Source organism: Camellia sinensis, chromosome 1 (assembly GCF_055761805.1).
Source record: "Camellia sinensis isolate YWXY chromosome 1, ASM5576180v1, whole genome shotgun sequence".
Lineage (NCBI taxonomy): Eukaryota > Viridiplantae > Streptophyta > Magnoliopsida > Ericales > Theaceae > Camellia > Camellia sinensis.
Genome location: NC_138961.1, coordinates 49643627 through 49671442, shown reverse-complemented (window position 1 = coordinate 49671442; position 27816 = coordinate 49643627). Strand labels below are relative to the sequence as shown.

The following is a 27816-nucleotide window of genomic DNA, read 5'->3' as shown; positions in this document are numbered from 1 at the left end:
GTAGCTGGTGCAGATACATTATCAAATACACCACATGGCGTACAAGGGCATAGCCTCCCAAAGTTTCTTCTTTCGCTGCCTAGGGTGACCACTCCTTCAACAAGGCAAAAGAGTCGCAACTAAAGGAGGCATTACCCATTCAACCCCAAATTAAATAATTTTGTTTTAGGATATATTGTTTTGAAAGTTTATTCTTTAATTGTTTTCTTTCTTTGTTGTATATAGTCAAACTAAATATCACAGTGACAGCGAACCCTTTTTTTGTGACATTTTTGAATGTATCTAGACTAGCATGGGAATATTTGATTCCCGAACATTCCTAGGCATCTCTTACCCTGACATTGGATGATGGTCGTCAAACTAGCAGTCTTCACAACAAATGCATCCTTAGAATCTCACTATGGAGGGTTGCCCTGAGGTGGCCAGAGTGGGGTCTTCTAGGAAGATGGTAAGCACTAATTAGAGTTGAGGCGGTCTTAGAAGATGGGAGAGTGGTAGTAGAGACGGCTTTTGAACTTGCCAAAGGAAGTTGAGGGTTGATTGTGTATCTACATGCATGGAGGTGGTCTCCTTGTGTAGGATTGTAGAACCATGGGGGTCAGCTCAGTTTTGCACAAAGTCTTATGCTTAAACACATGTGGCTTGACAGCCTTGGTTCAACAATTTGATGGTTTCTCAACTATCAATTGTACCTCCACTTGGACCTTGGGGGTTGGAGGAGTGTAGTGGGCAGGTATGCTATCATCAAAAGGTAATAAAAAGAAGCTATAAGGTATCACATTTCTTGGTCAAGTCTGGCTATGTCTTCTTGTGGAGGTTCCTCTCTCCCTCTCTCTCTCTCTCTAAGATCGGTCAAGGTGCAAGCCCCTTTGAGGGAGCGGATGATGAATCTCCTCGATGAACCCTCAATTGTAGTCTCCAAGCCATAGGTCCTTTAGTGATCCCGAGCAGAGGTCAAATGCCCCATGACCATGACACCAACCTAGAGGGGCTTCTTAGGCCCTACTCCCAACCTAGTAGCATCGAGGTGCCTTTTGGATTCTGGAGACCTTTTCTCGGTGGAGATTGATTAGCCAACCAAGGCAAGACTGAGCAAATGTCATGAAAAGGGCACACTTGGCCGGAGAGTGAGTGTGTGTTAGTTTTCAGAGGACAAGAATTGGCAGAGAAACATTCATTTAGGAGGTTGTTCGATTGAGTTGAGGTGGCATTGTGCATGGCAATTATGAGTAGAGACAGGAATCCTCAGCCAAGCCGAGGGCAGTGGCGGAGGGAGCATGTGACCAGGGGGTCACGTGCCCCCCCTGGATTTTTGGTTTTTTTTTTTTTTTTTTTTTTTTTTGCAAATATAAAAAAAAATTAAAATAAAAAATTACAAAAATATTATTAGAGTGAAATGTCAATGACATTTTAAAAATTATGAAAACAATAATGGTTGTTTTGATTGAAAATGAAGAGACTATTATAAATAAACCATATTAGCTATGAAAATTTTTGAATGTAACGACGATGTCATTATTAGTGATATGCGAGTATAAGTAATCTCACTACAAATGTATGAAATTTATTAGATTGTTAGTTACATTTGATATGTGAGGTTCACTCTTTATGCGTTTATTTACCATTAGTGGGTGATGTTACATACCAATGATGATATGGTATTACCATTATATAGAATTTTTAATCAAATTTTGTATTAAAAAATAATTTATCATTATATAATTTATTTTGAGGCTTATATCCATATTTTTTTTTGTATTATCCATGATACACTAGTTACAAATAATTTTTTTTTTTTTTTTATGTTTCCTGAAATCAATTATAAAAAATTTACGTGAAATATTTTTGTAAAAATTATTATAATTAGTAAGTGTCCCCTCTAAATTAATTTTCTGACTCTGCCACTGGCCGAGGGAGTGCTTGAGCTTGGTTTGTCTATTGATGAGTGAGCTTTTCAACGGGATCATGTTTTCATGACGGGCTGAGTTCATTTCCTGTCCTAACCTAGGCATTTGTAAAGTTGTTCAAGGGCATTATTACTCCATTGAAGTGGTGTTTGTTTTTGGTTGTATGTTTTTTCAGTGTAATGTTGTTTTAACTAACAATGTTTATATATCAATGGATTTTACGTGTTTCAGCATGCGTAGTGGTATTTTTAGGTTATTGGGTTAAATCATCTGAATGAAAATTAGGGTTAAGTAAGAAGAGAAGAAGGAAGAAGAAGAGCAGAGAAATCAGTTTAGGGCTTTATCATCTACTCTGCACCTCAGAATGTACTTATATTAGTGCAATATGAGATTACAAAACTTCCTTTAACATAATATGAAAAACTAACAACTCTAACAATCTAGTTTAGATCAACTGTACTTGCAGACCAGTTTATATATTGGCTGTTTATCCTTGTGCCCTGTAAGTTCACAATACTGGTCTCTTGTACTTAAAAAATGAGGCCTCGTGGTAAATAAGTTCTGTTGGGTATTTCCTGCAGTTTTAGTTATTAGTATATTTAGTACTTAGGGTGGTAGAATGTTTGGAAAATCATACTATTTTATGTTATTGCCAGGTTATTTGCTATAGGAAAGTACCGTCGGAAGAACAAATCAAAGACCTGTTGCGCAAGAAGAACTTTGAGGAAGCCATCTCCTTGGTGGAGGAGCTTCAAAGTGAAGGTGAAATGACAAAGGAAATGTTGTCCTTTGTTCATGCTCAAGTGGGTTTGCTCTTGCTGTTTGACTTGCATTTTGAGGAAGCAGTAAATCACTTCTTGCTGTCAGAAACTACGCAGCCTTCCAAAGCATTCCCATTTATCATGCGAGACCCAAATCGGTGGTCATTGCTGGTATATACTACACTTGCTTATTTCTATGGTCATGATATATACTACATTTGCTTGTGATATTGCTTCAACACAAGGCTGCTGATTGTGCTAGTTATTGATCAGCAAATTTGGCTGGAAAATTTTCTTTCTAACAAATTATAAGTAGCTAATACCAAACTAGGAATGGTTTTTATGCTATACTTTGTTTTTCTTTTTCTTTTTTGGTTCAGTTTCATGGTTTCTTTGGAGTTTTAAACTAGGAAATCATGCATCACTTGCATAAACTAAAGGTTTCTTATGCTTTGTCACACTTAATTACAGATAATGATTGATGCAGTGACCTGCGAACTAATGCTTCATAGAGATTTTTTTACTCACTAGTTTTTAATTTGAGAGTTTCTTGGTAATTCTACATGTTGATTGGTGTTAAAAGTAAGTATTTTATTATGAGGTTTTGTTACTTGCTCTATTGTTGGTAGTTATTATTTGTGTTGGTCTAGGATTCTGGAAAAGTTTTATTTACTGAAACTACGTATTCTTATGAGTGTATTTTCTAAAAGTTTCTATTTAATTTGAATTCTAACTTGAGCTGGGTTGTGAGTCTTTAATCCAGCCTGTTATTAACTTAAATAATTTCTTCAAAATTTGAGTTCCATCTGGTCATAACTTTGCTTGTGCCTTTGATGTAAGATGAGGTTTAAATACAATGAATGCTTTGTCTTGGTTAATGAATGATTGCGGAAATTTTTGTTGATTTGAATGGGGATAGCAGTCATGATTCATGGTTATGGTTCATTTCTTTCCCTTTCTTTTTCTTACTTTGTGAATTTCTTCTTCTACGGAACTTCTCAAAGCCCTTTGTATCACTAGAATCTAATCAAACACTTTGAATACTTTTGAACTTCACCCCCCCCACCCCCCCCTTTTTTTTCCCATCATTCAAACCAAAATATCTAGGTAATCTTGCATAAGGGAAGCTCTAATTTAATTCTTGTGGAGTTCATGTGATACAAACATTGTTAGAGAATCTCACTTGTACATAACAACTCGGAACTACTTTAGTTGGAGTTGCAACCCCCCCCCCCCACCCCCAAGTATCCCCTTATTGCAATCAGGGAGGCACCCACACCACCTTCCATACTAGTATATCCCAACAATATTGTGACTGGGGGATTCTCTCTCTCCCATATAGGCGCTTGCATGCTTGCTCACCATTTTCTTTATCTTTTTAAATGAAAGTGAAAAGATAATAGATGGGTCGATTTGATATGAAAAAATGGTTTCAGGGACTCTTAACCCAACATGATGTGAACTTGTCCTTTATCTCTTAGATTTATTTTATCTCTAGTTGCTTGGTTTTTCTTGGAATATTGTTCTATACACTCTTGAAGAGTTTGGTCTTTTCTCAAAGTATGTAAGAAGGGAGGGCTTGCTTGAACTTTACTAAATTTGTGGGATAAGTAGTAGTGATAGCATTTAAGAAAGAGATTAGGAAATTGTATACCTTGGTACTTTTCATGTTGTGGAGCACTCCACTGTTACTTAACTTTGCATATAAATATTTGATGACTGGTCTTATTTGGGGCAATTTGTTGTGAAATTACTCGATTTCAAAGTAGAACAGAAACAGGAAGATGCTATCTTAGCTGGATTTGGTATATGTACTGAGTGTCAGTTTTGGGGTGGTGCACAATATTGCAGTGCAAGTATGTTTATCTAGTTTACTTCTGTTAATTATCTCCTCCCTTCCCCCTTTTTTTCTGCTGTTTAGTTGTTGATAAACTCATATCAATGCTTTTGAACTTTGATTTAAAGTTGATTAAATTTTTATTTTCAGGTGCCAAGGAACCGGTATTGGGGCTTGCACCCTCCTCCTTCTCCACTTGAAAATGTTGTTGACGATGGATTGATGGCCATCCAAAGAGCTATTTTTCTTAAAAAAGCAGGGGTGGAGACTGCAGTAGATGATGCTTTTCTTTTGAATCCACCAAATAGAGATGATTTACTGCAATCGGCAATAGAAAACATCATTAGGTGTATATATTCTTCCTCTTACTTTTTGCTCTTAAAGGGGCGTGGAATATAAGCCGTCTGGAAAAACCTAAAAGTTACCTTTAGATTGAGATTATGAATTTTTAGATTATAGGCTCAAAGTGCTTTGAATAAGTTGTAAAAGTATTTGGTGCAACTTTTGGATGACATTTGGAAAAGTTGACAGTGTTGGCAAATAATCCAAAAAGTAGCCTTTTAAATCGTAAATACCAAAATGGCCATAGTTTTTTTAAACCTCGCAATTTTTAAAGGAGTACGTCCATAATTATGAAAATATTGAGGAGCCTTTTGGTCCAACTTTCAAAAGCTTAAAAATTTAAGTTGGAAAAGCACTCCCAGGTAGCTTGAAAAAAGCTAGCTTTTGTTTGTTAAAATTAAGTTCATTAAGCTATATAAGTTGAATGCAATAAATTATGCCAAACACACCAAAGCTGTAAGCCAAATAATCTTATTTAAAAGATTTGTCAAACGGCCTTGTAACACAGTCCCAGGTATTTAGCATATCACCAAAATGGCTTGCAAGTTTAACAGTTGTATATTATTGGTTCAAGTTAAATTGCCTTTAAGTAGCGGTGGATTGTTGCTAAAGCTTTTCTTGACCTCCCCTTCTTTCACTACAGGTATTTACATGTTTCTCGTGAAAAAGATCTGAGTCCTTCGGTGAAGGAAGGAGTTGACACTCTTCTGATGTACCTCTATAGAGCCCTAAATCATGTAGAAGATATGGAGAGGCTTGCATCTTCTGAGAACAGATATATAGTGGTATGTGACATCTTCCTTTTGCTTTGTACTTTTATTGACTTGTAACCCCTAAGGTACTTATACTCTGCATATTTTCCTATCCATACTTACGAGGAACCTGCAAAAGGGACTCCAGCATTTTGAAGTGCTGGGTCACTTGATTGACCTGTGATCTCACACACAATATTTTTCAAACCCGGGATTATTGAGGAAGATGTGGAAGAGAGTGGTTCATCATCAGTAGCCAAACTCTTTGGGTCAGAGGCTTGAACTGTGATTCCATTTTCCGCTTAATATTATGAACAAAAGAACAGATAAAAAATGGAAAAATATTTGAAGCATTTTTAATTTATAGAAAAATCAATTGTTTGTGTCCTACAAGTTGCATTAAAAAACATAAGAATTAGTGTTGATTGAGAACACGCTGGGGAAATGAATTGCACTGATTTTTAGAATATCTATCTCTTTCTTTAGGGAAAAGAAAAGGATCTTAATCAAGTTTATGACTGTCTGATTGGGATAAGTTGCAGTGATAAGGAGAATAGTTTTCACTGCAAACATCTCTAGTGGATTTCAATAGTTGCAATGTGAATTATAGCTTGCTACTCTTTTCCGGGTTTGAAAATATTGTGTTGTGTTAGTTGTAGGGTTAGGATCAACTTTGTATGTAGGCCTCAAGACAATGCACTATGTGCAGTTGTTTGTAAACAGTGGAATGTTACATTCCAATGTATTTCAAAGCGGGAGGCCAGTCAGAAGCCTGCTTGAAGGATGACCATACAACTTCAATGGGCGGTGCAGGAGGAGTTAGAAACTTTGTTGAACGACTCTGGGAATTTGCGAGCGCTTGCCTTCCTGTATGCAAGTAAAGGGATGAGCACTAAGGCTCTTGCTATATGGCATATCTTGTCAAGAAATTACTCATCTGGCCACTGGAAAGACCCTAGAGTGGAAATGGACTCACAGCATTCCTTGAATAATCATAATTTCCGGCAAGGAGATTGCTGCAATTGAGGCGTCAAAGATTCTTGAGAAGTCGTCTGATCAAGATTTAGTACTGCAACATATTGGTTGGGTATGCTTAATTATTTTGATCAAATTCTGTTGATAATTATAATGGTTAAAAGTTGCTGTGATTCATGAATCCAATGGCTGATAGGATGTTGGTTTCTCATGTTAGATTGCAGATGTTGACCAGGCACTTACCGTTCGGGTATTAACATCAGAGAGAACTGATCAGCTTTCACCAGGCAGGCCTCATAATCTTAAAAGTTTCTGGTTGTTTTACTTTCTATTTTCATTGACTGCTTTTATTTGTTTTGTGGTACTTTTTATGGTGCCCAATACTTGTTAAAGGTCTTCATATATATGTAAATATATTTTACGCGGTGATTCACTCACAGAGTCTCCTGGCACAATATTTTCATTTGTCTTTGCCATTCCATTCAGACGTCATTGGTGTTTGTATTATCCAAAAAGAGGGAAAATAAAATGGGTTTACCAATGAGAACACATCACTAGTTTTGCATTTATTTTATTTTATGTTTTGCTTTATACTGTTAGCTTTTGATAAAACTCTCTTTAGAATGAACTATATTTTGTATTGAATTTTTATCACTTATTGATTCATACATATTGCCCATAGGTTATACATAAGTTTAATGAATAAGATCCATGAACCTAAACAACCTTGTAATTAATTAGGTACATGAATATAATCTAGACAATGTACTTAATAAATATAAAATACATGAATATAAAAATACATGAATACAAAGAATGTATGAACTCAATGTATCCAATGCATGCAATGTATCCAATGTATCCAATGTATCTAATGTAAATATGGCATTAATTTTAACACTCCCCTTTAATGCCATATTGTGTGACACCCAACATTTCTCTAAAAAATTCAAATTTGTCCCTTGGTAGAGCTTTGGTGAAGATGTCCGCAACTTGATCTTCAGTCTTGCAATACTTGATTTGAATCTCATCATCTTCCACAACTTCTCTAATGAAATGATGTTTGATAGCAATGTGTTTGGTACGAGAATGGTAGACGGGATTCTTTGCCATAGCAATAGCAGGCTTATTATCACACATAATTGAAGTAGCTTCACCTTGCTTCTCACCAAAATCATCCAAAATTCTTCTTAGCCAAATTGCTTGTGTAGTTGCCAATGATGCTGAAATATATTCAGCTTCAGCAGATGATTGTGCCACAATTTGTTGTTTCTTGGATAACCATGAAATTACACCCGATCCAAGAGAAAATGCATACCCAGAAGTGCTTCTCATTTCATCAACACATCCGGCCCAATCACTATCACAAAATCCAATTAACTTTGCATCAAGAAATTTCTCATAAAAAATTCCATAATCAAGTGTACCTTGAATGTATCTCAACACTCTTTTTGCAACCCCAAAATGAATTTGGCTTGGATTGTGCATGAACCGAGACAATAAACTTGTAGCATACATGATGTCCGGTCTTGTAGCAGTTAAGTACAACAAACTTCCAACCAAACTTCTATAACAAGATGCTTCAGCTTCTTTGCTTCCATCTTCCTTTGACAACTTTTCATTCACAATCAAGGGAGTAGCAACTGCTTTCTTCCATGCTTCATCTTTAATTGCCTATTCAAAATTTTCAGGTTCAACAATGCATAAATTGCATCTTGCATACACATCACTAAGACTCCTTATATTTCTTGGAGTTGAACTTGGAGATGAAGAACTTGAACTTGAACTTGAACTTGAACTTGAACTTGAACTTGAACTTGAACTTGGACTTGAACTTGAACTTGGAGAAGATTGTGAACTAGCAATTGGTGACACTCTTTGTGGAGATTCAAGAGTTGCAACATCTTCAACTTGTTGACTTTCCGATTCTTCATTGAAAGTAATGCTTTGATCTTGGACTTTCTTTTCCTTCCAATCAAAAGACGCATTTTCATCAAAGAGAACATCTCTACAAATAATCACCTTCTTTTGATCCAAGCTGAAGAGTCTATAGCCTTTGGATTTCGAGCTATAACCCACAAAGATGCATTTCTTACTATTTTCATCAAGCTTGTGCCTCACTTCTTTTGGAACATGAGCATAACAAATGGAACCAAACACCTTCAAGTGATTCACCGATGGTTTCCTTCCACTCCAAGCTTCAAATGGAGTTTTGTCCTTAAGAGCTTTTGTAGGACATCTATTCATCAAGTAAACTGCTGTATACATAGCCTCACCCCAAAAAGTTTTGGGTAGCCCCTTCTCATGTAGCATAGACTTGGACATCTCCTCTATGGTTCTATTCTTTCTTTCCGCCACACCATTTTGTTGTGGAGTGTACCCAACAGTCAATTGCCTTTCCATTCCAATATCTTCACAAAATTTCATAAACTCATTTGAGTTGTATTCTCCGCCTCTATCACTTCTCAGTACTTTCATCAAACAACCACTTTGTCTTTCAATAAGATTTTGAAATTTTTTGAAGATAGAGAAAACTTCACTCTTTAGTCTCATCAAATACACCCAAGTCATTCTAGTAAAATCATCAACAAAGATAATAAAGTATTTGTTACCTTCATGAGTTGGTGTATCCATAGGTCCGCACACATCGGTATGGACAAGCTCCAATGGTGGTTTAGCTCTCCATGCTTTCTCCTTTGGAAATGACTCCCAATGATGCTTTCCAAGTGCACAACCTTCACAAATATGTTGCACTTCATGAATGGTTGGCAACCCAAAAACCATATTGTTTTGTTGTAGATGCTTCAAGCTTTGAAAATTCAAGTGCCCAAATCTTCTATGCCAAAGCCATGAATTATCAATCACATCCATCTTCAAAGCCGCATTTTTGCTATACCGAAAAATGAGAGGAAAACTTCTATTCTTCTCCATCTTGATTTGTGCTACAACTTGGCTTTTCCCCCATTTGTCAAAAATTTTGCAAAAATCGTCTTCAAAGTGAACAAGATATCCACGCTCCATAAGTTGTCCAACACTTAGCAAATTTTGCTCTAAGTCTGGAACTAAGAGAACATCGGAAATGAATCTTGTACCCATCTTGGTTTCTATAGCAATAGTACATTTTCCTTTTGTTTGGACTAAGGCACCATTCCTCATTTTTACTTGAGGACTGAAGGAAGCATCCATTTTTACAAAAATGATTTCATCTCCTGTCATGTGATTGCTACATCTGCTATCGAGAAACCATACATCCTTGGTTTGATCCGATGCCTTGTGACAAGCATAGAACATGTGCCCTTCACTTTCTTGCTCCTCAGAAAAATTAGCTTGTTGAGTGTTCTTGACTAGGCAATCCTTCTTGACATGCCCAAATTTGTTGCAAGTGTAACATTTTGGCTTTCCTCGAAACCAACAATCTTTATCAACATGAGTGCTTCGGTTGCAAATTCCACACTTTTGTTGAGTAGACTCTTCATTTTCCTTTCTTTGAAAATTAGACCTTCCTCTTCCTCTTGCATTTCTTACTCTTCCGGTTGCATTTCTTCCTCCTCCTCTTCTTCTTCCTTGGGAATTAGAGGTACTAACATTGAGCTTGGATTGAAAGGCACTTTCAATTGACTTTTCAAATTGCCTACTCAACCTTTGCTCAAATGCTTTAATTGAACCCATCAATTCTTCAATACTCAAATCAGCAAGATCTTTAGTTTCTTCAATGACAGCAACAATGGGATTGTATTTCTCCGGCAAACTTATCAAAATTTTCTCAACAACTCTTTGATTAGTAATATTATCCCCATAAATTTTCATTTGGTTTACAAGTTCCATAACCCTAGAAAAATAATCCTTCAACAATTCCATATCCTTCATCTTTAAATTTTCAAAATCTCTTTTCAATGACTGAAGTTTGATGCTTCTTACCTTCAAGTTGCCTTTATACTCTTTCTAAAGAATATCCCATGCCTCCTTCGCTTTTGTTGCATTGATAATTCTTGGAAAGATTGCTTCTGAAACTCCTTGTTGAATAAAAGAGAGAGCCTTTGAATCCTTCTTCCTTTGCTTTTTTAATTGGTTCTTTTGGGGATTTGTCAAAGCTTCTTCATTTTCAGGTTCCTCGAACCCATTCTGAACAAGATCCCAAAGCTCCGTATAGACAAAAATAGTTCTCATTTTCACATACCAAAAATCAAAATTTTCACCATTAAAGATAGGAGTGGATACATTTTGGTTGATGGGATTCGCCATAGACGTCGATTTGTTCTTCTTCGAGGCTTGTTTTCCCGTATCTGATCTCTACGTCCAACTTGCTCTTGACCCAACCAAAGCTCTGATACCACTTATGTTAGCTTTTGATAAAACTCTCTTTAGAATGAACTATATTTTGTATTGAATTTTTATCACTTATTGATTCATACATATTGCCCATAGGCTTACATCCTTTTATATAGAGAAGGTTATACATAAGTTCAATGAATAAGATCCATGAACCTAAACAACCTTGTAATTAATTAGGTACATGAATATAATCTAGACAATGTACTTAATAAATATAAAATACATGAATACAAAGAATGTATGAACTCAATGTATCCAATGCATGCAATGTATCCAATGTATCTAATGTAAATATGGCATTAATTTTAACATATACAATCTGTGACTAGTTACTTTTCAAAAAGTGGAAGGAATGCAACAAGATGTGTCTATATATAATTAGATCTTAAATTTTCTTGCAACACATCCATTTTTGTTACGAATAAATGAAGTTTATTCATTGACGGAAGGAAAAAAAAGTGTATATAAGAAAGATTCATTGTTGGTAGTTACTTTTCAATATTATATGACTCCTTTGGTTTAAGAATAATTGTACTGAATGTGAGAAGATTAGGAACATAGCTGCAAGAGTTCATATCTAAATGCCTAAGTGCCTGAAAAAAGGATGCACAGGACGGGAGCAAATTTTTTTTAATTAATAGTGTATATGGTGCGTCCTTGTTTTGGATTACGACTTTGTGTGTGTGTGTGTTTGTGTGTTCTGTTGCAAATATAATTAAAAATTTCTGCATGTGATTTATACTTCTTGAAATAGTCTTCCTCTATCACTTAACCATTGGGACATGCTTAATAAATAGTTATAATGATGTGCATATGTTATTTTTACTTGGAAAATAATTTTCCTGTTTTGTTACCTTTATTTTTAATGTAATTTTCGTTACAGATGAAGTAATTTCTGCTATTGATCCTGAGAGGGTAATTTTTGTGAAAATTGAGCCGAGCTGGGAGATGGTCATTATGGCCCACAATACGAAGGGCTGAGTAAAAAGGCCGTAAAGTCACTCCGGCCCTAGAGAGGTACAAAATTACTCCGGCCCAAGAGAAATGTAATGTTACTCCGGTCCGGAAGTGACTTAGAGTTAGGCCGGTCTCAGAGTTAGCCCAGTCATGGCGTATTATGGTTAGAACGGTTAGAACCTTGCTACTCGGTAGCTCAGTCTAAACACACCATGGTTTGTACATGAGAGAACCGAGATAAGGTGTAGCGAAAGGAAGAACCGAACTATGGATAGTTCGGCCTACTCTGCGGCTCAGCATAGCCATGATTACTTCGGTCATATTGGAGTTCGGCCATGGTAAAAACCATCTCACTTGGTTTAAGCAGTGAGGGGGGTGTTGAAGGATAAGTATTATCTTTCAGGAGTATGAATCCTAGGAGGACTCTGCATGGAGAAGTAGAAGTCCTACTAGGATTGTGCCACACGAAACCTATAAAAAGCTCACAAACATCACCTTTGGAGAGGTAACACACAACTTTGCTTTTTGAATACACAGAGCTTTTGTTTATTTGTCAAGCGTACTGACTTAGGCATCGGAGAGGTTTCCGGCACACACCCGCCGGCTAGCTCACGTTTGTGTTTTCAGGTGATAAAGCGACGACGTACAGAGGAGCGCAGACTTGATCAATAGAATTATACGAGAAGGTTTATTTCTTTCCCGTACAATTGGCGCCGTCTGTGGGAAAATCAGACAGGACAAAACCTCTTGATCAAGTTTTACCTCTTGGAACAATGGCACATATTGAAGAATTGCCACAGTCCGCCATCGACGGGCAAACTCCAAATGGGGGCGCAAGGCGTGAAGGATTACCTTCTATCCCTCCCATGGCGGACTTGGAGTCCCAACGACATAACCCCAGGAGAGATACTAGGGAAAGACGGACTCACAGCCCCCGTCAATCTCATTCTCAAAGTCCTGACAGGCAAAGGCGGAGGATTGATCCTCAAGCTCTGGAAGACCGCGTGAAGGAGCAAGATGAATTAATAAGGAAGATGGCGGCGGACATGGAAGCCTTGAAGCGCCAGATGAAGAGAAAAGAAGTGGCGACAGGAGAGGGGTGCAAAAACAAGACGCCCTCTCGCCACTCAGAAAATCGTAGTAGGAATACCACACCCTCGCAAGGAGAAAGTAGAAGCCTCAGGACAGGCGATACTCAATCCAGGTCTTCCGGAACTCATCACTCCAGGTCTGAGAGGACGAGATCTGAAAGATCATACACTGAAGGAAGCACGTATTGGCCCTCACATACGCACCAAACCAGATCTAGACAGACGGAGTTACCCAAATCATCCGACTTGCGAACCGTGCTCGAAGAAAAGGCACGATGCAAGAAGGATGCCAGGACACGGGATCCACACAGAGTTTCTGCCTTACAGCGGTTGGCTCCTCGGACGCATGGAAGCGTCGAGGTCGGAATGCCAATACCGCGCCTTGCCTACGAACCAACGGACAAAGCACTAGCAAGGCTGCAGACTTCGCCGTTTGTTCCGGCAATTGAAAACGCGCCCCTACCAACAGGCTTCCTTCAACCCAAATTCACTACATATGAAGGGAAGACGGACCCCTACTCACACTTGAGCCACTTTCGCCAGGTCATGGCTGTATACAAGCGAAACGAGGCCTTAATGTGCATACTTTTCCCATCTAGCCTTGGCGACCTAGGCTTGACTTGGTTCGAGAAACTTCCAGAGGGCAGCATAGCCTCTTGGGCGCAATTGGCAGAGGCGTTCGTAACACGGTTCCGAACAAACACTAAAACCCCAGTGGAAATCGACCAGCTACTCTCCATCGATATGGGCAATAAAGAGACCCTAAGATCTTACAATAGTCGCTACTGGGAGACATTCAATCAGATTGGGGACTGCCCCACCAATCTCGCCATTGCACAGTATAAAAGAGGCCTTCCAATCGGGAACAGACTAAGGGACTCGATCACCATAACGCCACCCCTCACCATGGAAGCCTTGATGGAAAGAGTACATCAGCACATCAGGGTAGAAGAGGATGGCGCGCGTGCCCAAGCAAAATCTGGGGCGACCACAGTACCAGAAAATAAGACCTCCGCGAAGGTTAATACGGTAGATCGACCGAACAGAAACGGACGTGGCAGACGAGATAATGGAGAAGACCCGGGTAAAAGATGGTTAAGAATCCGCACTGCCATAACCACGGTGTTCAAGAAACCGATATATCGGATTCTGAGCGAAATAAGAGATGAGCCTTTCGTCAAGTGGCCAGCTAAGCTGGGAGAAGCACAGAAAGACTATGACGAAAGATCGCGGTGCACTTTCCATAAAGAAAAGGGGCACCGCACTGAGAATTGCACACCATTAAGACAGCACCTGGAGGAGTTGGTGGCGGCAGGTCACTTGGATAAATACATTGAAGGAGGGATGCAACCAGCCCCCCAGGACCATAATAACCCCAATGGGATACCAATCGACGCCCCGCCTCAAGGCATTATCAATGTGATACATGGAGTTTTCGAGCCTGAGTGTGTATGCGAACTCAGGGGATCAATCAAAAAGGCCGAGCATTTAAGAGAGGTTCTAAGTGCCCAACCTGCCATCAAGAAGAGGAAGACAGAAGCTACAAATGTCATGTCCTTTTCAGATAAAGACTTAGAACGGATATATTGCCCCCACAATGATGCCCTGGTCGTCACTCTCCGAGTTAAGGATTTTGACGTCAAGCGGATTCTGATTGACCAGGGTAGTTCATGTGAAATCATGTACTACGAAACATTTAAACAACTGAAACTACAAGACAAAGACTTGGCGCCTGTAGTATCTCCCCTAATTGGATTCAACTCCATGTCAGAATCGCCCGTCGGCAAAATAATTCTTCCAGTCAGAGCAGGAAGCGTGACGAAACAAGTGGAGTTCTGGGTATTGAAGGTCCCCTCCACTTACAACATCATCTTGGGCAGAACATGGCTGCATGCCATGCGATCGGTGGCGTCATCCTACCACCAAGTAATGCGGTTCCCCAACGACACCAGTGTAATTGAAGAGGTCTACGGAGATCAGATTATGTCCAAGCAATGCTTTGTCACGATAAACGACAGTCACGCTGCCAAAGGATATGTTCATTCGGTGGAAGAACCTGAGAGTAATGAACTGTTCGCAGATGTAGGAAAAGCGGCTAATCAGAAAGCGGTGGAAGACTTGGTAGAAGTGAGAATAGATGAAGGGAACCCGGATAAGTTCTTTTTACTCGGTTCATCATTGTCCAGCACTGAGAGATTAGAGGTCTTGGAATATTAACCTCTAACATCGAAGTGTTCGCCTGGACGCCCTACGACATGCCAGGCATTGATCCAAACTTCATCTGTCACCAACTTAATGTCCACCCATCCGCCAGACCAATCATCCAACGCACACGCAGATCGGCACTCCACCACGCCGAGATAGTGGCAGAAGAAGTAGGTAACCTGCTGGAGGCAGGAGCAATTAGAGAAGTACACTACCCAAGATGGATCTCCAACACAGTCGTAGTGCCAAAGAAGAATGGCAAGTGGCGTGTCTGCGTCGACAACAAAACAGTCAACAAGGCGTGCCCGAAAGACAGCTTTGCTCTACCAAGGATAGATCAACTGGTAGACCTAACGGCGGGGCACAACCGACTTAGCTTTCTGGATGCATACAGAGGCTACCACCAGATCGCCATGCATGAACCAGACCAGGAGGTCACATCGTTTACAACTCCAAGAGGACTGTACTGTTACAAGGTCATGCCCTTTGGCCTAAAGAACGCAGGGGCGACATTCCAACGAATGGTCACCAAGATATTTAAACCATTGTTAGGCAGAACAATGGAGGCTTACATCGACGACATGGTGGTCAAGAGCAAGGATGAGAATGACCATCTCAAGGACCTAGGCGAGATGTTTGGTATCCGGAAGAAGCACAAGTTACGCCTCAACGCATCCAAATGTGCATTCGGAGTAGGATCTGGCAAATTCCTGGGCTTCCTTGTGACCAACCGGGGTATAGAAGCAGACCCCTCTCAGATCAAAGCAATCCAGGATTTAGAGAGACCAAACTCGGTAAAGGAAGTGCAGCATCTCACCGGCATGGCAGCTGCGCTCAATCGGTTCATAAGCCGGTCGTTAGATAGACTACGACCATTTTTTCATGCCTTGAAGGCCAAGTTTGAGTGGGACGAAGAATGCGACCACGCCTTGGAAAGTTTAAAAGAATACATGTCTTCCCCACCACTTCTTGTCACCCCAGTACCTGGAGAAGAACTCTTCCTATACCTGGCCGTCTCCCAGCACGCAATTAGCGCAGTGTTGGTCTACGCAGAAGGAATCCAACATCTGCCCATCTATTATGTCAGCAAGACATTACTGGGCCCCGAAACAAGGTACTTGCCGCTGGAAAAACTGGCATTGGCCTTGATGATGGCCTCAAGGAAGCTGTCACACTACTTTCACGCCCACACCATAGTCGTCCTCACAGCCTTTCCACTAAAAGCTTTGTTTGAGAGGGCGAACTTTTCTGGACGAATTCTGAAGTGGGCAGTAGAGTTGGGGCAATACGACATCAAGTTCCAACCTAGGACCGCCATAAAAGCTCAAGCATTGGCGGATTTTGTCGTAGAATTCACTCCAGGAAGTCATCACATCTGCCCAGTCGATCTTACTGAAACGACCGAACTAGGGATAGAAGTTAATGCCGGAATAGCACAACCCCTAGCAGAAGACACTCGGTCAGACTCCAAGGCAGACCAAACTAAAGACAGCAAGGAAGAAGTAAAACAAGACTCACCAACAAATAAAGACTTGGTACAATCGGACAGCGAGGGGCAGGCAGCAAGCATGGACCTTGAAGAAAATACCAGCAACATTCTTGACCCCACGACATCATCTGATCCCCCACTTACTGGAAGTTGTTCGTTGGAGAGATGTGGAAGCTCTTCGTGGATGGAGCATCCAATCGGCATGGAGCAGGGCTTGACATAGTACTCATCTCTCCAGACGGCTTAGTAGTGGAGCAGGCAATCAACCTTGGCTTCCCAGTATCAAACAACGAAGCAGAGTATGAAGTGCTTCTTGCAGGCCTCAAATCAGCATTCTATATGAAGGCCACCGAACTAATGGTCTACAGCGACTCACAGCTGGTGGTAAACCAAATTTCTGGCGACTATGAAGCAAAGGATGACAGGATGGCCAAGTACTAAGAATTGGTCAGAATAGAGATCAAGAAATTCGAAGTAGTAAGGATAGAACAAATAGGCAGGGAGGAAAACAGCAGAGCAGACGAACTAGCAGGCTTCGCCTCAATGGCAGATACCTCCATCCCTCATCCACTACTGATCGACTACCTACGTAGACCAAGCATTGAAGACCCCGAAGCAGAAGAGGTATGTTGCGCAGAACTAGGCCCCTCTTGGATGGATCCCATCATCCTGTTCTTAAAAGACAGCATCTTACCAGAAGAGAAAAAAGAAGCCAACAGAATAAGAGCGAAGTCGCAGCGATTTTGGCTCTCCCCATCTTTGGCGTTATACAAAAAGTCGTTCTCAAGACCCTATCTCAAGTGTGTCCACCCCAGCAAAGTAGAAGCATTCTTATACGAGATACACGAAGGGGTGTGCGGAAGCCATCAAGGAGGAAGATCGCTAGCTTACAGGGCCATTTCGCAAGGATACTGGTGGCCATACATGCAGGCAGACTCGGAGAAATATGTGAAGAAGTGCGAGAAATGCCAGAAATTCGCACACCAAATACATCAACCAGCTAGAGAACTCCTACCATTGACTAGCCCATGGCCTTTCGCAATGTGGGGCTTGGACATAGTAGGACCACTTCCAACAGCACCCAGAAACAAGAAGTTCTTTCTCGCAGCAATAGACTACTTCACAAAGTGGGTGGAAGCAGAAGCATTGGCATCAATCAAAGAAAAAGATGTGAAGAAGTTCGTTTGGCAGAATATCATCATTCGGTTTGGCATACCAAAAGCCCTAATCTCAGACAACGGCACTCAGTTCGACGGCAGAATCTTCAGAGGCTTTTGTGAAGAGTAAAAGATAGAGTTCTACAATTCTACACCAGCATATCCCCAAGCAAATGGTCAGGCAGAAGCATCAAACAAGGTAGTATTGGATGGACTGAAGAAACGTTTAGAAAAAGCCAAAGGCAAGTGGGCGGAGGAACTCCCTCATGTTTTATGGGCTTACCGTACTACACCACGACGATCAACTGGAGAAACACCATTCTCCTTAGCTTATGGCATGGAAGCAGTGATCCCACTGGAAGTTGGTCTCCCCACAATTCGAAGCGAAAATTTTGATCCTGACTTGAATGACGAAGCCATAACTTTGGAACTCGACCTTGCGGAGGAAAGAAGAGAAAGAGCACTGGTTCACATCGCCTCGTATCAACAAGAGTTATCCAGAAAATACAATAAAACAGTTCATCCAAGAAAATTCAAGGTTAGAGATTGGGTACTACGCAAAGTGATGGGAAACACTTTGGTGCCCGGAGATGGCAAGTTAGGGCCTAATTGGGAAGGACCTTACAAAATGGTTGGATTAGCAGGAAAAGGGGCATACCACTTAGAAGACGAGGACGGCAAGACAATTCCCAGGCCGTGGAATACTGCCAATCTCAAATTATTTTATTTTTAGTTTTTTTTTTTTTTTACGCGTATGTGTAATTGTCCTTTCTCTCAATAAAACAAAGTCAATTCTTTTTCAGCATAGTTATTTTTTGTCTAAGATTGTATTAGTGAGTTAGGGACATCAAAAGTATGGTTGGCTGGAAAAACCAATCTATAGGTTGGCTAGATTAAACCAACACCCCTCCTAAGCTCAGGATAAAGATCCAGGCTGCAGGACGTTTGGTCGGAATAACCAAACATTCTATTCTAAGTTGGCTGGAAAAAACTAACTTAGAACTCTTTAGCCAAAGTAAAGACATCGGCTAAAGAGTGGTTAGCTGGATTAAACCAACACCCCTCCTAAGCCCAGGATAAGGATCCAGGCTGCAGGACATTTGGTCGAAATAACCAAACATTCTATTCTAAGTTGGCTGGAAAAACTAACTTAGAAGTTGGCTGGATTAAACCAAAACCCCTCCTAAGCCCAGGATAAGGATTCAGGCTGCAGGACGTTTGGTCGGAATAACCAAACGCTTTATTCTAAGTTGGCTGGAAAAACTAACTTAGAGGTTGGCTGGATTAAACCAACACCCCTCCTAAGCCCAGGATAAGGATCCAGGCTGCAGGACGTTTGGTCGGAATAACCAAACGCTTTATTCTAAGTTGGCTAGAAAAACTAACTTAGAGGTTGGCTGGATTAAACCAACACCCCTCCTAAGCCTAGGATAAGGATCCAGGCTACATGACGTTTGGTCGGAATAACCAAACAATCTATTCTAAGTTGGCTGAAAAAACCAACTTAGAGGTTGGCTGGATTAAACCAACTCTTGTTATTCTTCAGCCGAAGTAAATTTAAGGCTGAAGAATGGTTGGTTAGATTAAACCAACTCTTGTTGCTCTTTAGCCAAAGCAAGTTTAAGGCTGAAGAGTGGTTGGTTGGATTAAACCAACTCTTGTTACTCTTCAGCTGAAGTAAGTTTAAGTCTAAAGAGTGGTTGGCTGGATTAAACCAACACCCCTCCTAAGCCCAGGATAAGGATCCAGGCTGCAGGACGTTTGGTCGGAATAACCAAACGCTTTATTCTAAGCTGGCTGGAAAAACTTAGAGGTTCGCTGGATTAAACCAACACCCCTCCTAAGCCCAGGATAAGGATCCAGGCTGCAGGACGTTTGGTCGGAATAACCAAACAATCTATTCTAAGTTGGCTGAAAAAACCAACTTAGAGGTTGGCTGGATTAAACCAACTCTTGTTACTCTTTAGCCAAAACAAGTTTAAGGCTGAAGAGTGGTTGGCTGGATTAAGCCAACTCTTGTTACTCTTTAGCCAAAGCAAGTTTAAGGCTGAAGAGTGGTTGGCTGGATTAAACCAACTCTTGTTACTCTTCAGCCGAAGTAAGTTTAAGGCTGAAGAGTGGTTGGCTGGAATAAACCAACTCTTGTTACTCTTCAGCTGATGTAAGTTTAAAGCTGAAGAGTGGTTGGCTGGATTAAACCAACTCTTAATACTCTTTAGCCGAAATAAGTACATCGGCTAAAGAGTGGTTGGCTGGAATGCTCAGTCAGATTACTCAGCTGAGACCTGATTAAAGTATCTCGGCTACAATACTATTAGAAAGCAAGTTCAAACAGGAATTTAAACCGAGATAACAGTTGGAAGTAAAAAGATCATGGAAAAGTCATTACAAGTACAAACATACAGATCAACCGAAATAAGAAAAAGGAATTTTTCATTCATCAAAAGAGCAATTACAAAGGGGGGGCCTTAGCTCGGTTACAAGAGCAAAAAGTAACAAACGAAAAGAAAGTGCAGAATCAAGTAAAAAGGTCTTCAAGGTCGGCGTCAATATTGACTTGAACACCGGTTGCAGATGGAAGATCAGTCTCAGTAGCAACTGGCAGAACGATGTCAGTCGACGGCTCAACAGTCAGGTTTTCAACCGTTGCCTCCAACCGAGCTGATTGATCGTTGCCTTGCTCGTTGACTACCGGAGTAACAGATGGTTCGTTTTCTTCATCTTCATCATCTGAACCTTGCAAAAATTGTTGTTGGACAGAAGCAGCGTATTCCGCTAGTGAGGCCGGAATAAAGTACTGCGGAGCATTGTAGACCTCGGTTTCGGGCTCACAGCCGAGCTGTTCCACAGCACTCCTCCAGCCACACTTAAAGAATAAGTCATTCGCCCCCTCACACTGTGGAATGTAGAGGCCCTCCGCCTCTTTGAAACCTTTGGCGTTGGCATCACCGACCTTCTTCTTCAGATCGGCTATTTCAACGTCTTTTTTCCCTTCAAGTTTGGCCAACTCGCGCAAGTATTTGTCTTTCACCGTTGCTGCAATTTTTTGTTTTTATGCTTCAGCCGAGCTAACAAGTCCGGTCAAGCGACCGTTCTTGGACTGTAGCTCGACTATCTGCTTCTTGGCTTGCTCCAGCTCGGCTGTCTTTGCCTCGGCATCTGCCATGGCCTGCCTGGTAGTCTTGCGGAGCTCCAGCACTTTCTTATGCGCAATGTTGTTCTTCTGAATGGCCTGCAAAAGAGTAGTGACTCTCTTTAGCCGGACTGACAATTGGGAAAAGTTAGACAAAGAAAAGGGAGAGCCACTTACCAGGACCATTGATTTTGTTGATGACCGGATGGCCTTCAGCTCGGTGTTTAGTTGTTTGTTGTGGTGCTCCATGTCTTTTGGAAGGCAAACACTCTTGGCTAGATTGAAAGCCATCAAGTGATCCTTCCCAACAACAACCGAGTCAGTTTCCTGAATATCTTGATTTTGAAAGGTAAGACTTGGAGCCCATTTGGAGAAGTCAGCTCGGTCAGAGTACTCCGGTTGAGGGCTGGGCGGAAGAATGGCCTCATCCTCGTCAACAAGTCGTTGCTCGGTTTGGCTAGTCCGGGCACGCTTGTTCGCCTGAGATGAGGATGGTTTCTGGGATGGAAGGGCTACCATGGTCTCAGTCGTCTAACCGGTTTGTGGTACCTCGGGTCTGTTAGTTTCGGTTAGAAGCGCCCTTACTCTGCTCCTTTTTGCCATTTCTTGTTCAGCAATCAGTGGGACGAGGTTGATTTGGGGCAAGGTTGGGTCCGGTTCTGGTGCGTCTTCAAGAAGGAAATCGGTCACTCTGGCTTTACAGCGACCGCTGTATCTATAGGTCGGCTCAAAATTTAACAGCTTAGCCCAACTCCTTTCTTCAACACGTAGCGTGGCACGGAGTGTGTTCAGGTTGGGGTAACTGTACAAGGATGCAAGATGAGCTGGGTCTGCAAAAAGAATACAAGTGTTAGAATCGGTTATGAAACCAGAAACCGAAGTAAAACAAAAGCATGCATATAGCCGAAGTAAGTTATACCGGGGATTCCTTTTTTCCAGTTTATACGTCGGCCAGGAATCTGGGCTTGATGATCCTCAAAGTTCCCAAACACCCAGAAAAAATCGTCATCGTTTAAGTCTTTATCCGGTGTATATTTTATTATCTTCTCTCGACGACGGTGTATTCTTAAATAGTAGACCCACCCATCTTCTTTTGATCCTAAGGAATATTGGTGGAATATTTCGGCTAGACTGAGGTTAAGACCGGCTTGGCGGTTTAATTCGGCTATTCCCATTATTATACGGTATGAATTGGTGGAAAGCTGGGTTGGGCATAATCATGTTTGTCTAAGGAATTCACAAATTAATGGCTGGACTGGAAATCTTAGTCCGGTTTCTATTATTGAAAGGAGGGTAAAAGGTACGAAGCCCTCATTCCCCCATGGTGTGACATCTTTTTTGGCTAAGACAAGTTGTACGTCGTCGGGGATGTTGTAATCCTTTCGAAATTCGGCTAGGCCTCCAGGAGTTTCTACCAAAAACCTATACTTCCTCATTTATGTTTAAGTTATAAATAAATTAGTTCGGTTGGAAAACGATGCTCAGTAGCTCGGTTGAGCGCACAGAGGAGTGCCTGGGCAACTTAAGTCTGCAAAGTGGAAAATAAAGGTGTTAAGCACAGATCGTTGACCGTGCTACAAAATCAAAAACAAAGATAAAGAAGTCCTACTTCGGCCTACGGGGGATGCTACAGGGATTATCTCGGTTCAGCAAAGTGCTTTGTAGCTCGGATTGAGCAAGGGGTTCGATAGATCGGTTTGTGTGTGGGATTGGTTTTACACGGTTTGAACTACGGGTTTTGTTACCTCGGTCAAACCTATAGGGGCAGCTTTCTTAGTTCGGTTTAAAAACTAGGAAAGCTGGCTTAGCCCCGAAGACTTGTGTCACACCCTCAAAATAAACCCATTATATATATCATTGGCATGCAATATTAAAAGAAAACAATTCATTATCTCATTCATCAGAGTATTACTAAATGAAAACATTACATGTAATATCAAATTAAATGCCCTATGGGCTTACATCTTTCCAAGCCAACACTTGGACACAAAAATATGAGTTCTAACTCAAATACAAATAAAGCCCTAGGCTTGAATGTTTATCAAATAAAAACAAATAACTAAAGATAGTCTTCAAAATCCAAATCCTTCCAAGCTAAGTCCTTGGAGGTAGCTTATCACCTGGACCTGAAAATGATGTTCCCATAAAGGGTGAGCCACAGCCCAGTAGAAAAATACTAAACCAAATATAAGCATTGAATAAAGCTATAGCATTCAATAGATGGTTAACCAAGATAATCAATTACATCTTTATACAGTTTCATGACACTAACGTCTATTATCAATAAGGCTCAGAACCTGGCCAAACTTACAACAGTGAACTATATATATCATATTCACATTCTTCCAATGTCAACAAACAAATGAGACTCAGGCTCAAATCAAAACACTTCATACTTCCAGTTTGATACACATTTTAGTGTTGTATCAATAAAAACACTTCAATATAAATAAGCACACATAAAAGTGATGCTAATGGAGTCCATCCCCTATCTCCTCCCAAACAAAATCCGATTTAGAGGTCCATCCCCTATCTTCCCCTAAACCGTGGAGTACATCCCCTATCTCCTCCCACACAAAACAATGTATGTAAACACATAACATATACAACACACAATCAATACACATAATGTCTGTATTAATTCAACAGTCAAAATTGATGACTTAATCAATGATTAGTTTCAGTTATCCCTAATCCACATGCAGTGTCTACAACAATCACGACTATCCTCCACCGATAGCCCAAAACAGTTATTTCTAGACTTGGAAATAAATAACTCAACAATTAAATGGACGAGTAATTTAAATTAACCAACTACCCCATTTAATCAATAAATTGCTCAACCTCATGAATTTAACTAGTTTCCCCAATGTTCCTTAAATTAAATATACAATTCAATTTATTTAAACAACTAGGGTTTTTCCCAAAATTACCAAAATACCCCCAACCTATTAAAATGCCAAAACTTAGAACAAAACGTATACATTGGAGTAGGAAATCCCTACCTCGAAGAAAATAACCCGAATGGAGAAGACGAAGATGAAGACCCAAATTCCAATGTGCTCCAAACCACCAAACGTTCAGATTAAATGGAAGCCGTCGACTCACTCTATCTTTTTAATAAAGGATCTGGGGTAGAAACACACTCTAAATAGATCAAACCTAAGAGAGAAGGTGAGTAGAGGGAGAGAGAACTCGTAACTAGGCTTTTGGAATCTGAAAGTGGATGAAAAACTGATCTGAAACACGCTGCTGCCTATTTAAACCTGACAGGCTCGCTCGAGCGAAGACTTGGTCGCTCGAGCGACCAGACACACGAAAACCTCGCTCGAGCGAAGAAAAGCTCGCTCGAGCCAAGAATACAATGCTTCAGGTCTGCAACCCTGGAGCACGCTCGAGCGACAGAATGCTCGCTCGAGCAAGGAACTCGAAAACATACACCTCGCTCGCTCGAGCGAAGAAAATCTCGCTCGAGCGAATAAGCACTGCCCTCAGGTCTATACTAGACGCAATCGCTCGCTCGAGCGAAGCAAAGCTGGATCGAGCCAGAAGACACAAAATACAACCCTCGCTCGAGCGACCAAGCCCTGGCTCGAGCGACCAACCCAAAAAACTGGACAGCAACACTTGGTTTACGAACCCAACCAACCTGACACAAACCTGCCCAACACATCCTATAACTCCAAATGATAAAATAAAGGGCGACAACAACAATTATACAATGACAGAATAAACGGAACCTAAGTCCGGATACAATAATCAAATGGGAAAAGACCGGGGTCGCTATAACTTGGCTCGGTCGAAGGCAAAGGTTTCCAGTTTGCTTAGTTCAAACTTAATTCGGTTCGTTTATCTCGGTTAAAGTAAATCAGAAGGTTGTTTGACTTGGCGAAACTACTAGTTTTGTGTGAAGTGTTAGTCCGGTGGGTAGCCTGGCTATGCAGGCGCCAGCCACAAACAACTTTTTAGTTCGGTTGTGTTGGGGTTGTGGATCAAAAGTGATGTTCTACAGGTTTCATGAAGTTGAGTGGTTCTATTACATATTTTGCAGAAAAGACGAAGGCTAAAACAGAAAAAGTGTTTGCAAAAAGCACACAAAACAAAATATGGATTGAACAAATACGAAAACAAACAGAGCAAGAAAGATGGATTTGCTTACCAGATTGAAATAGAAGACCTGGAGATGGAAGCAACAGCGGTAAAAGAGGAACACGAAGCAAGCTTCACAGTTGCAAAAGTTGGAGAGCAATGGAGCTTGAAAGAGAGAATGAGGGAAATAAGAAATGCAGTGGTGAATTCAAAGATAAGGAGATTGTTTTGTGAAAATGACGAAAGTGGAAGGACGGGAACTGTTCAAAATTGTGCGAAGTACGAGGGCGGCGTGACAGCTGCGATAGGCCAGTAAGGGCGTGCAACGTGTCCTAGGAAAGAGAAACGATTCAGTTACTGTGATTGAAGAGACGTTTTGACCGGACAAGCAGAGCCCGGTGTAAAATTAGTTCGGCTGGAAGGCTTAAGAGTTTTAGCTCGGCTGGAAAGGCTAAAGGGTTTTTTAGCTCGGCTAGAAAGGCTTAAAAACTTCAGCTCGGCTGATAGACAGATAATCCCTATCATGCTGCGCAGATGGAATTAAGGGGCAATTGAGAGGGTAATTTTTGTGAAAATTGGGCCGAGCTGGGAGATGGTCATTATGGCCCACAATACGAAGGGCTGAGTAAAAAGGCCGTAAAGTTACTCCGGCCCAAGAGAGGTACAAAATTCTCCGACCCGAGAGAAATGTAATGTTACTCCGGTCCGGAAGCAACTTGGAGTTAGGCCGGTCTCAGAGCTAGCCCGGTCATGGCATATTGTGGTTAGAACGGTCAGAACCTTGCTACTCGGTAGCTCAGTCTAAACACACCATGGTTTGTACATGAGAGAACCGAGATAAGGTGTAGCGAAAGGAAGAACCGAACTATGGATAGTTCGGCCTACTCTGCGGCTCAACATAGCCATGATTACTTCGGTCATATTGGAGTTCGGCCATGGTAAAAACCATCTCACTTGGTTTAAGCAGTGAGGGGGGTGTTGAAGGATAAGTATTATCTTTCAAGAGTATGAATCCTAGGAGGACTCTGCATGGAGGAGTAGAAGTCCTACTAGGATTGTGCCACACGAAACCTATAAAAGCTCACAAACATCACCTTTGGAGAGGTAACACACAACTTTGCTTTCTGAATACACAGAGCTTTTGTCTATTTATCAAGCGTACTGACTTAGGCATCGGAGAGGTTTCCGGCACACACCCGCCGGCTAGCTCACGTTTGTGTTTTCAGGTGATAAAGCGACGACGTACAGAGGAGCGCAGACTTGATCAACAGGATTATACGATAAGGTTTATTTCTTTCCCGTACAGATCCGAAGAAGGTGGAAATTCTGCAAAGGTATGCTCCTCCTAAGTTATTGTATCTGCGACATTATCTCTGGAAAGTAATTCATAGTAGCAAAGCCCATGCAGTTTTCTGTCATAATTATGTTCTTATGACCTTCAGTCTTTTTTTTCTGCCATTTGGATGGTTAAAATTCCAAACATAGGGGCTAGCATCTGTTATTGTCTGCGTTTGTTTAATGGGATAGTACCTTTTATCTTCTGTGTTTGTTTGATTTGTTACCGCAACTGCTAATGTAAACATGATATGAAAAGAATGGATGTTTTTGAACTTTTTATTATTTTTGTTTCTAAAAACTTGAAAAATGATAACATAAAAAATGAATCAATACCAATTAATTAATTAATTAATTTTTTTAGTTTTGTTTCTAGTCAAGGCTGCGGCCTCATAGATCTTCCAAATTTCTGGTTGCAAGTATGAGTTAGTGGGTACATATGTAGATTACTCTAGGCTTGATTTTTGTATTACTTGCATCAACTCTGATGCTTTTCTAATAAAGTTTGTTTATTTATCAAAAAGAAAAAAAATATATATGTAGATTACTCTTTGATGTGTCACCTTGGAAACTTTTCATGAACTTTCCTGGTCAAAATGATCGTTCTTAATGATTTTGGTATTTCTCAGTTCTGTTAATTGTTTTCCTATTAGTATGGAGTAGACTTATTCAAGCCCCATCATTTTCCATTTGGCACATAAAGAAAAAAATATAGAGAGATTAAAGCACAAAAAAAGAATTTGAAAAGGGTAAAGTACAGAAAACAGAGGAACTATGTTTCATTCTCTGTTCTGTTATCTTTTTTCTTTTGCTCCTGTCTATGTTTAAGCGACTTTTTTCTCATGCTATTTTGTTTAATATCCCAAACTTTATTGATGCAGATATCTCCAGTGGTTGATTGAAGATCAAGACTCTGAAGACACTCAGTTCCATACAACATATGCGCTCTTGCTTGCTAAATCAGCATTTGAAACAGAAAGTACCTCTCAAAATTCTGAAGCAGGAAATCTAGAAGAGACAAACATGTCAATGTTTCAAAGTCCTATTAGAGAAAGATTGCACATCAACTTTAGGTGATTTCATATCAATGTTATTAGTTTGTAATAGTAGTGCCTGAGGGATGCCTCTTGTAAATCTGTAAATCTTATAAAAATATATAAATTATTTTCAATTATTTTTGTTAGTAAATGTGTCGTCAAAAGTTTATTTTTGCTCACTCATATTGTGTTGCTAGAAGTGTATTTTTTGCCAGTGCCAATTTGTCGTTGCCAAAAGTAAACCTTTATCGACAAACAAATCGTCGGCAAATGGTAATATCTACCGACGTAAATGTGTTGCCAAAAGTTTACTTTTGCCCACTCATTGTGTTGCTAAAAGTGTATTTTTTGCTAATGCTGATTTGTCGTTGCCAAAAGTGAAGTTTTATCGACAAACAAATCGTAGGCAAATGACAA

At 40.5% G+C, this 27816-nt stretch overlaps 1 pseudogene; it reads left to right on the top strand.

Annotated features, from left to right (window-relative positions):
- Positions 1 to 667: 667 nt before the first annotated feature.
- Positions 668 to 27482, top strand: LOC145795570 (vacuolar sorting protein 3-like; annotated as a pseudogene).
- Positions 27483 to 27816: the final 334 nt, after the last annotated feature.